At 33.1% G+C, this 11,578-nt stretch overlaps 1 non-coding gene across 1 annotated transcript; it reads right to left on the bottom strand.

Annotated features, from left to right (window-relative positions):
• Window positions 1-2,268: 2,268 nt before the first annotated feature.
• On the bottom strand, window positions 2,269-2,413 carry LOC116149022 (small nucleolar RNA SNORA48). The gene has a single exon (XR_004132662.1). It is a non-coding gene; the product is annotated as a small nucleolar RNA SNORA48 (small nucleolar RNA).
• Window positions 2,414-11,578: the final 9,165 nt, after the last annotated feature.

The following is an 11,578-nucleotide window of genomic DNA, read 5'->3' as shown; positions in this document are numbered from 1 at the left end:
CTGCTGAAGTCCAATATATCATTTTTAGAGGACCATGTTTCTGGCACCAGGTATAGATTTTTAATAAGAAATTTTATTGCATAATTTTATGAAGGATTGAAACAAACTCAAATGTCTAGCAGAAAAGATTAGTTATATATAATATCCATATATATGATAAGATCATATGCAGCCATTATAAACCACAATTTAGAATAATATTTAAAAATACAGAAAGTACTTATCAGACAGTAAGTGATTACAAAAGTTATATATGATATGTCCTCTTTTAAAATCATATATAATTATATACATGTATGTATGTGTGTGCAAGTAGTATTTATTTGTAGAAAAATATATACTAAATATTAATGATTCTCTAAGTATTCGGTCTAACCACCTTACTATTTTTCTGAATTTACTTTTTTTTTTTTTTACAGAGAAAATGTATTTGTTAAAATTAGCAAACAGAATTACTTTTACAGAAAATAAATATTTCATGAATCCATATTTGTCTATATGAAATCTGTACTTTAAAATGTATTTGAATGCAGAATCACTGTAGTCATTACAAATTATTTTCAACTTCATACTTTTTTGACACATTTTAAGTGTTCACTGTAGGTTAGATGTGGGTATCTTAGAATTATTTAAATGGAGAACAGATATGGTTTACCCAATTTTGTGTATGATTAATATTTTTAATCTTCTTAGGATTGATATAGCACATAATTTTAAAATTTACAGTGAGACATTTCCTGATATTTTATATATACATTTCCCTGGAAATATATTCTTACATGTGGAGCAAAATATATACTTGATGAAAACAAAATAACTGAAAAATTTTCAAATTTGAATTTTTAATTAGTAAACTAAGGATCATACCACATTTTTACCTAATATACATTTTAACCATGTATTACTATTTATCCAGTCTCTCTTGAGGTTAGATAGTTTAGAAAGACACTTTTTAAAATATTGCAGATAAACTGATAGAACTGAATGATGAAGTTATAACTAACAAATACCCTCTTATTCCTAAGCCTCTCATTTCTTTTATGAAATGTATGAGACAATTAAAGTAATTCTTTCTTCCCTAATGTTCTGCATTGATATTAACAGTTGTTTAAATCCAAGTGCATTTATACTCTGCTTCTAAGGCAATATGAGTTCTGAGCAGTCTCAGCCCCAGGAAAATAAGCATGTGTAACTATACCCTCTAATCTAAACTGTCGTCTGGGCTGCACCAATCATGCAATTGTCACGGCAGCCACTAGGGGGAGAAGTTACAAAGTACTGCAGCTGAGACCCCGAGCTGCCTTACTCTAGCTGAGGCTCTGGCATGCAGTGATTTCTGTCTCAGTGTCCTGTTGTGTTCAAACTCTAAATCATTGACATCCTTAAAATAAAACCCTCTTACAGAGTGTCTTAAACTGCTTAAGTAAATCTGTTCCCTTCCACCTAAATAATATAGCAGGGCTTCTCTACTGCACTTTAGAAGTGAGATATATGAAAATATTCTTGTATCCTCCAAATTTTCATGTTCTGAAAATTATTATTTAACTATAGGCTTCAGACTCCCTTGCCTAACTTGAAATTTAAAACAGGTTATTTTTTTTTTAAAGTTTCTTAAGCATTTGTGAAAGGCAAAGGCTATACTCAGAGGCTTAAATTGAGAAACAGAATCAGTGAATTAACAAAAATATGTATTGAATATCAATTCTATGCATAATGATTTGCATATACAATTTCATTTAAAACCTTGTAGAGTAGATATAATTTCTGTGATTTAGGTAAGAAAATATAAGCACAAACTTGCCTAAGCACACAGGTGTTGTAAATGTCAAGAAATAGTGTCTTTAGTTAAAGATGTGCCAGTTGGACTGGAATAAGGACCAGCGTGGTTATATAGTTACAGAATAGATTCTCACAAAAACTCTACTTCGGGAGATGTATTTAGTCAAATTGTCAAAGTACATCAATTACCTCTTACTAAAACATCTGGAATATTGTTGAACATTTTAGGTCGATAGAAGCCCTTTATTAAAATACTGTATATTGAGTTTTTTTTAATACTTACTATTGAATTAATAATACATAAAACATATGCACGTTTACAAAATATTTAGAGGCTAATTTTGAAATAGTATTTTTTGTCAAGATATTTGATAGATAATACAGGGTCAGAATAAGGAGATAGCTGAAAAAATGAACAAATTCCAGAGATATTTTGTTTCTAATTTATTTGACGCTTGTAAGATATCACACTTATTCTCTTTTTTTTTTCCCGGACCCCCAGGCATGAAACAACTCTGGCCACCAACCCAAGCATCAAGCTAAGATGGAAAAAGGGCTAGACACCCACTTTGCCCCTGACTGACAGAAGAGCAGCACCGCCAATCAGGTGTCTCTTTGCCCATCGCCAGGGGGTTACTCTTACTCTTACAGAAGGCAGGGGGAAAGCAAAATAACAAGGAGAAAGTAGAAGATGATTTAGGAGAACAGATTATTCATGAAACAAAACTCTGGATGAAGGAGAGGAGGAATCCGGATGAAGCAGAAGGATAAGACACCTTAACAACTTTCTAGGTGGAGAGAAGTTGAAGTTGCATCATCTCATCGTAAGAAGCAGCTTCTCCTGGGTTAATATGAAGTGGAGGAGATTGTGGGTGGGTGCAAATTTTGTCAAGAGATGTTTTCCAATTTAGAAGGCCATGGAGAAAGTGGCATCATTTGGTAATAAATTTGGAACTGGTACTCATTCTTTATCAGACACATATTTATTGAGCACATTTCATGAGTCAGCATTGGTGAACTACACACACTCTGCTCTCGTGAGTTCCATAGGAGAATGTAAGAACAGAACTTTAAGGAGTACTCAAGTCCTGCTTTTTATTCATTTATTTTAAATTCAGATGCCAGCTGATGTCGCACTGCCCTCTGAAATGTAGACTGGCTCAGCTACCCTCACCCAGATCATGTGGGTAATCCAGTGCTTTCCTGAAAGTCTTGTGGCTTCCTAAGGGATTTCATTCTCTGCGATCTGAAGTTTCAGCTTTTCATTACTAACTCCCTTTCTCAAGCATTTCTTTCTCATCTGGCTGTTATGTTTTCTTAGTTACCTCACTGAGCCAGACAAGAAACCCAACATGATCCTTGATTTTTATTCTCTGAAATACTTATATGAGGCATTTGTACACGTGCAGATTATCTGAGGTATTAAGAAGCTGGAGAACATTTACCAAGCAGCAATGCAAACAACGTAAAAATGAAAATTAAACATACTTTTCCTAAAACATCTATTTACTATCCTGACCAAATTTCCTCTCAGATTCTGCCTCCTGCCTTGTTGCTATGTGACCTCACTCCCTCCCCCTCCTTTCCTCCTCTTATCCTAACCATTCCTTTGTCTTCCCTTCCCTTCCTTCCTCTCAAATTCAGTGAATCTTTCTGAATATTTTTGTTTCCCAGGCATCCTAACAGAGCCTGCCTTGGGTCTGGGGTGAAGGATGATGACAAGGAATGGTGATTATTTTTATTTCCTAGGTCTACAGAAAGGCCCTGTAAGTCCCATAAACATAGCCAATGGTGACTATCTTTCCTTTCTTGAACTCATAACATATTTTCTTGACAATTAATACTGGGTTATTCAGTAGAGAGACCACCTTTTAGATCTATCACGTGTTTCTGAGTTGGTCAGAGTCCCAGTAAGAAACAAGAGGCATCTTCCCAAGTTGTTGATCTTTCTGGAACATTTCAATACATTCTTACTTTACACTGAGCGGTATTAAAACTCTTAATAATGGCCCGCAAGACCTGGGATAATCTTTAACAATGGAGGCTTCTTAAACTTTGGCCTTTTAGTCTCCAGAAAGTACTAAGTTGCCTTGTTTTCTTCCCACCCCACTCTTCTGGATATTCATTAAAGCTGTTCCCTTTGTTTTAAAGCCATATCACCGTGATTAAAAAACAAACAAACAGAAACTATGGTAAAATACACATGACATTACACTTAGCACCTGAATCATTTTCTTTTTCTGGGGGGAGGTAATTAGATTTATTTATTTTTATTTATTTTTAGAGGAGGCACTGCGGATTGAACCCAGGACCTCGTGCATGCTAAGTATGCACTCTACTGCTTGAGCTATACCCTCCCCACTCTGAATCATTTTTAAGTGTGAGGTTCAGTAGGGTTAAGTGTATTCACAATGCTGTGAAAAAGATCTCCAGAACTTTTTCATCTTGCAGAACTGAAACAATACCTGTTAAAGAACAAGCCCCCATTTCTGCCTCTCCCCCAGCCGCTGGTGACCACCATTCTAATTTCTGTTACTATAAATTTGACTACACTAGATGTGTCATATAAGTGGAAATATATAGTATTTGTCTAATTGTGACTGGCTTATTGTATTTAGCTTAATGTCCTCAAGACTCATCCATGTTGCTCTATGTGTTAGAATTTTCCTTCTTTTTAAGGCTGAATAACATTCCATTGTATGTATATATATTTTGTTTATCCACTGTCCATGGGCACTTGGGTTGATCCCACTTTCTAGCTGGTCTGAATAATGCTGCCATTGAACATGGGTGTACAAACATCTCCTCCACACCCCACTTTCAGTTCTTTTGGATATTCTTTTGAGTACCCAGAAGTGGAATTACTGGATCATATGGTAATTCTATTTCTAATTTTTTTGAGGAAATGTCATACTGTTTTCCATAGTGACTGCACCATTTTACATTCCTCCAACAGTGCAGAAGCGTCGGTTACTCCATATCCTTGCCAACAATCATCATGCTTTCACATAGTGGTTCTATCCCTTTACATCCATTTAAATATTAACACCTTGGAAAAGTACTGATGATCTGATCTAAGGGTGTTGCCCACTCTGCTCAATCTACATCCATTAGGATGCCTTATTCGTTACATGCATAACATTTTAAATTTGTTCCAAGTATATTATTAGTGGCTCCTTTTCACTTTTGTTGTGTGTTTTTGTTAACAGACTATTAACTCCACTCCATGAACATGTGAGGGTGGAACTGTGTTTTTTTGCCTTCTGCCACTCTCTACGAGATGGTAATCCTGAAAACATTTATCAATAAGTACTATTTATATACTATTCATCACGTGTACCTTTGAGAAACTTGACAGCAATAACAACAGTCACTGTACACTGGGGTGAGCTAAGCATTTTATTGCAATTCTGTAATCTTTACAATATTGAAAATTATGCATGTAATTGCTACTTGATGTTGAAGAAACTGAGCTTTTAAATACCAAGGCACATGGGTGGTCAGTGGTAAAATGGATGCTGAGAACAAGGTCTACTTGATCAAGGTCAGATTGTGAGTACATGGTCCTTGAAGAATAAAAATCTAACTTTATCTGATTCTAACCCTGGGTGCTTTCTTGGGAAAATAATTTCTCAGCAAAGCACATTCCTACATCCTCTACAGAATCATCTTTGCTACAATAGATTCACTATATAAGTTTACTTTTTCCTTAACAGGCATGTTCACTCCAGCATTGCTGTAAATAACTTACTTAATATTAAATGACTTGTGTATGTATACATAAATAGCATACAAATGTAAAACTGTGTTTAGCTTCCCTGTGAAACCATACACCTAACTACTATAATATTTGCTGAACTGGTTAAAAAAATTCAAGATTAGGCAGATACATTGTTTAGGAAAAAAATTCGAATAATCTGATTGGACTAATGAATATCATAGAAAAACTAGAACAATTAAACAAGTATGTTACTGATTATAATCTCATTTGAATTTATATTGCTATCAAAAAACACTTACAGTTTCTATGCTACTATAAAGAGTTGATTATAAAGCACCTGTGGCATAGAATTAATGATATAATTTATGAATAAATACATGTTTATTTCTTTAATCATTCTCTTGAGCTGACTATATCACAATCATTTAACGAAATGATGTTAAGAAGCACAATAGAATGTTAATCTCTTAAATTTTAACAAGTTTTAAGTGATAAAACTTTTGAATTTCAAGATATGCATCATGATTTCTTTCATATGAATGTGTATACATATAATTACTGAAGTATACATCTTGCATGTTTGTGTGTACATCATCATATTTCTAAACAGTAGAATATAGATGGTCATTAAATATCATGTTATGTATTCTACGTTATATATTATTTCTTAATATAGGCATTTATATATATATGAAACTTTGCATTAGCAATATATTTTCCTTCAACACAATTGGGTAAATACATGAATCTGTCCCATTCAATATACTTACAGTCAACTTTTTCATGATAGAAGACTTTTTTTCGGGCATGTGCTTAAACGACTCAGAGCCTGGGCTAAATATATTCGTATTTCTACCACATGTTACACCTATATCCAATTCTATTTTTTCACATGGGCATTTTTTACATGACTCTTTACCCTGAAAATGAGAAGCATATACTTAAGAAAAGGCAATGGTCCTCTGAGATCGCTAAACAGAATGTAGACCTGCAACACAGTTCTTAACTATATAATTCTCCAGGGATTTTTACTGTTTGAAGGCTGAGGTAATGGCATGCAAATTTCACTGCCACTGACATTTTTCACTTGAGAATTAACATATATAAAACTCAATTTTTTTTTGTCACATGAAAGAAATCATCCTCTCTACCTCCTACTGCTAGACTAGCTTTCCATCCTGGTTTTACCATTTCTATTAATGTTGAGTTTATATTGCATTTTACTAAGAAAGAAAAGTTTTTGAAGAAAACTTTTATTGACATATAATAAGCATGCAGAAAGTGCGTGCATCTTAAATATGTTGAACCATTCGAATTTTTGATATATGAGCCTGCATACATTTAAATATTTTACTCAGTTTTTTAAGTTGTCAAATACTTTTAAAATATGAGAAAAATGATAGAAACAGTGAAAAAGGATATTATATAAAACAAACTTATTAATCATGAAAGTCACATTCCACGTAGCAAGGCTACTGTATCTTCTTATTTCAGTTGCTATCAATAAGTAGACAAAATTTTTTATATATGAGAAGATACATTCGTGACTTGTGGTTAACAGAGTTAGAATCTCTGTCAGCTGTGTCAGCCTCTTAAAAATACACAATTTTGCAAGGACTTTCTGAAGCTTTTACCTAACAATGATGTTGGAAGTACTAATATGAGTTAAGCATTTATGGATGCTTATTGTGCGCCAAGTATAGTTTAATGCCTTCTGCATACATTAACTCACTCAAGCAATGGAATAACCCTATGATCTACTTTTTGACATCATCCTGATTGTGCTAGTGGGTACGTAGACAAACCTAATTCCAATCTAATTCCAGAGACATTCTCTTTCACCCACAACATTATACTGCCTTCCAGAGCATTGAGAAGTCCATTCTACCTGATAACTATAATTTTTGATATTTTAATTAAAATCTTAGAAGAGACATCAACATTTTAGATTATACTCCTAATGTTTTGGTCATTTATTTTATTTTTTCATGTATATGTATATGTAATATGTATGTTACATATTGTATATAATATGTGACAATATTATTTATAATACAATAATATATATAACAATATATGTATATATATACATACACACACATAATGTATAATCATATAATTTAGAGTCAGTTGTGATTACATTATAGATTTTCTAACCAGTCAGCTTCATTCTATAAATTATAAAGTGAGGCCAAAGTGGCAAGCCTCTCAAGCTGGGTTGTTGGGTAGGGTCAGAAGTAGAATCACTTTCTTGGTATCAGATCCAGCACCTTTTGTTACGGTGGCCACTAAGTCATTGTGATTCCTATTACATTTACTTATATGTTATGTAAAATATCAAGCAACACTTTGGATCCACAGAGAAAGTTCCCTAAGGAACATGGACAGCTGCTCAGATATAATCTCATTACTCTGGCAAAATACAGGTTTGAGATAAGTTTAGCCAAATTTGTGTTTCAAACTGTAAACCATTGTGCATGACAGTGAAGTTAGAACTTCCTTGAAATCCTTGGGTTATTTCTTCTTAAAATCTCATGTTGAATGATATCTATGGCAAATATAAACCTTGCGCTTGTTAAATGTTCCTGTATCACATTATAGTCGAAGGCCAGAAAAAAAAAAATTGCATAGTGCCTTTAGTCACAGTGTGTAAGGGGTTAAAGTAATTTAAAAAAAGACTTGGGCTAAACTTTTTTATGTTATGCATTTGAGACACACCTGGACTCATCAAATGAAGTAAAACATGCAATAAATATCCTCTGAGTTTACTAGAATACTAAAACTAATGCTAATTTTCACATACTGGAAAGTAAACATGCCTGCATTGTATTATCTCAAGTGATAATTAATATTAGACAGCTTGAGTAATTCTTAGTGTTAAGCCATAAACAAAGCTTTAATTAGTGAGACTTCACAGAATTGTAAAACAACAACTTTTTAACTTGGAAAAATGAAAAAATGAAAGAAGGTAGGGTGTATGAATACAATTTAAATATGACATGTAGTTTTTATTAATGTGGTGTTAACTGGAGCTTGATGAGAACAGGATATTTTCCTGTTTTGTTCACTAATCTCTTGCAAATTCTTGGAATGGTATCAGCATATAGGAGCTGTCTGAGTAATATTAGTCAAATAAATGAATAAATAAACTCAGTTTCTGTCATAGCAGTATTTTTTTTAAAGAAAACAGATTCTGCTGAATAGTTGACATTTTACGTAAGAGATGTTTTCCCTGAAAACTTTAAAATATAAAATGTTATGTTTGATGCTTCACCTGTATAGTTGAAACAAGCATAATTTATGAGTGAAATGCTAGGAAATTAGATGAAGATGTTAATGTAACATGGGCAAAAAACTGACTTTCTAAAAAAAGAAAAATACAATTTGCTCATGAATGTGTGAAAGTATGTAAAATCTCAAGAATAATGAAAGTATATGAGTATAAATAAAACACAATTTAATCTATGACACATAGTCAATATTAAAAAGGGCAATAAAGCTGTGCTCAGGTGAAATTTTAAGAATAAAGACTTTGCTATAATTGTCAGACATTTCCTGGAGAGACTTTTGTTACTATATCAAAATATAAGCCCAGCATTTTCATATTTACTATAGCCTGGGGTACTGAAATATGGCCCTATTTTGGTCATAAAGTAATCTACATTACTGTAATATATGCCTTTTACAAAACAACAGATTTTTTATTTGAAAACATTTTTATTTCTGCTTTTCAAAATTGTTTGCTTTTTCTTACTGATTTCAGACCAATATAAAACCAATAGGAATTATGAGAGAGTAACAGTCCCTTTGTTCCCAACACTAATCTCAAAAACTGATTGAAATTGCCAAAAAACGTAGAAATAGGAAAAAAAATGATGAATTAGCTCAGGAAACTAGCCAACAATGAATTTCAAATGGCTCACTATTTGAGGAATTACAGTAGATAGATTGCCAAAGAGCCCAAATGAAGAATGGCATTGAAATATATTTCATAAATTTCCTTCCTAAGAAACAGTGGAAAACAGCTAGAAGAAGTCATAGAAGAATGCTACTGACCGTTGAAAAGGAGGAGGAGTGAGAGTGGGAGTCGAGAAAAGACCACAGACAAGATGGCAATTGGCCACTGGAAGCTATTTTCCCAGCTGCAGACAGACAATGGTTGGAATGAGCAGAGCCAGATGTTACAAAAGTCCTAAACAGAAAGTCTGCTTGCTGTTATGACCATATTAGAAACGTTTTAGACAATAAAATTTCACTGGTTGTAATGAATGTGCTACCTCTTCCAAATTCTTGATTCCATATTTCTGTACATTAAAAAAAATTTGAGTAATACTTTAAAATGAAACAGCATTATTTAAAACAAAGCACGTATCTATTTTTTTTAAATAGAAGATAATCTGGTGTTTATCCAATTTTAAATTTAAATTTAATTTTATCAAAAATACATGTAGATTAAAAGCTCAAATAGCACCACAAAGGTCCTAAGAGGAAAACACATTCCTAAGCCTCCCTTTTATTCCTTAGAGTTGACTTCTAATTACGTGGGTGGTTTCTTATAGTGCTTTTTTTATGCTTCTAAATCTCTCTTTCTTACTTTAAAAAAAAATTGGATATTATTCATTGATTCTCTTCACTATAAATATTTTAAACTTTCACACTTTCCAGCCTTCACTTTCCTTTGGTGCTCCTACTAATGTAATTATATCAGCTTTTGTTTAAATCAATAATTATATTGCATTTTCTCCCCTGGCTGTCAGTTTACTTGTTAGCCTTCCTGGAGTTAATAACCGCCTTGTTCTCTTTTGTTTAGTTTTCTATATGTCCATAATTAATTCATTCTCAGACACTCTGATGGAATATAAAACACTTTATTTAAGGGTCAAATAGATAAGATAATTTACTTGCTCAGCATTATTTTTTTCCTTATATGTAAGTGGCATGCTGATGCTGGCTTGAACCAACTCTTGAGAACTGATTGTGCAAAAAACGTCCCAAATCAGAGGTTAATAATGTCACATTTTCAGCCCTGGTAGGAGTATTTATGCCACAGAAATGATCAAATGCTACAAAATAGGGCTTTTATATTTATTTATTTTTCTTGAATGTTGGTCGACAAACATTCACCAGCACACCACTGGATATAACTCTCCTGGAGACTGCCCCCACCTCTGCTCTGCGCTCAAGTGTGGACTCTTAGACGTGCTACAGAAATGGCATTTTAACATTTTCTATCACCATCATGCCAGGAAATACTTCTACCTCTCTCCTCTATTTGACCTTCTGTTTTCTTAATTCCCTATCTTGCTTTTTCTTAGTTCACTGTCTTATTTTGATCAAAAGTATCTCCCAGTTACAGCCCAAGAAAGCATACAAAGTAAGTAAATACTTTATCTTTTTATTATTTTACTTTTTGAGTATTTCCTAAATTTTATCTTTTAATCTTTCAAATTTTAAATCAGTTTTATTGTTTTTTATTTTCAAGGGTATTTCTCTTATTTGTTGAATGTTTTTTGTTTATTATATCATTTTTATCTCATCTTTTAAATTCTCTCTGAAGATAGCAATTATTGTTTAATTATATTATTGTTTCAATTTTAATATTATTTTAATTGATTTTAATTTTAATGTATTTTGATTGAATTTTAATTTTATGTTTTTATTTTGTCCCCTACATTGCTCTCCTTCTTCAAAATTACTTTTATAGCTTTCTTTTGTGTCTGTCATTCATTTCAGAGGCTCTCCTCACATGTCTGGTGAACCTAATTTTTATTTAATGGTGATGCCCTAAAAAGCAGATGGAACCTGATCCTATAGGAGTAGTGTCCTTGTAAGAAAGAGACACCAGAGACAGCTGTCTCTCTCCCCACATGCATGTGCCGAGGAAAGGCCACAGCGGAGTACAGTGAGATGGCGCTCATCAGCCAGTCAAGAAGAAAGCTCTCACTAAAAATTCGATCAGCCGGAACCTTGACCTTGAACTCCTAGCTTCCAGAACTGTGAGAAAGTAAATCCCTGTTGTCTAAGCCACCCACTCTACAGCAATTTGTTATTTGTTATGGCAGCCTGAGCTGCCTAATG

The sequence above is a fragment of the Camelus dromedarius genome, chromosome 1, assembly GCF_036321535.1.
Source record: "Camelus dromedarius isolate mCamDro1 chromosome 1, mCamDro1.pat, whole genome shotgun sequence".
NCBI classification, from domain to species: domain Eukaryota; kingdom Metazoa; phylum Chordata; class Mammalia; order Artiodactyla; family Camelidae; genus Camelus; species Camelus dromedarius.
This window is presented reverse-complemented; position numbering and strand designations above follow the sequence as displayed.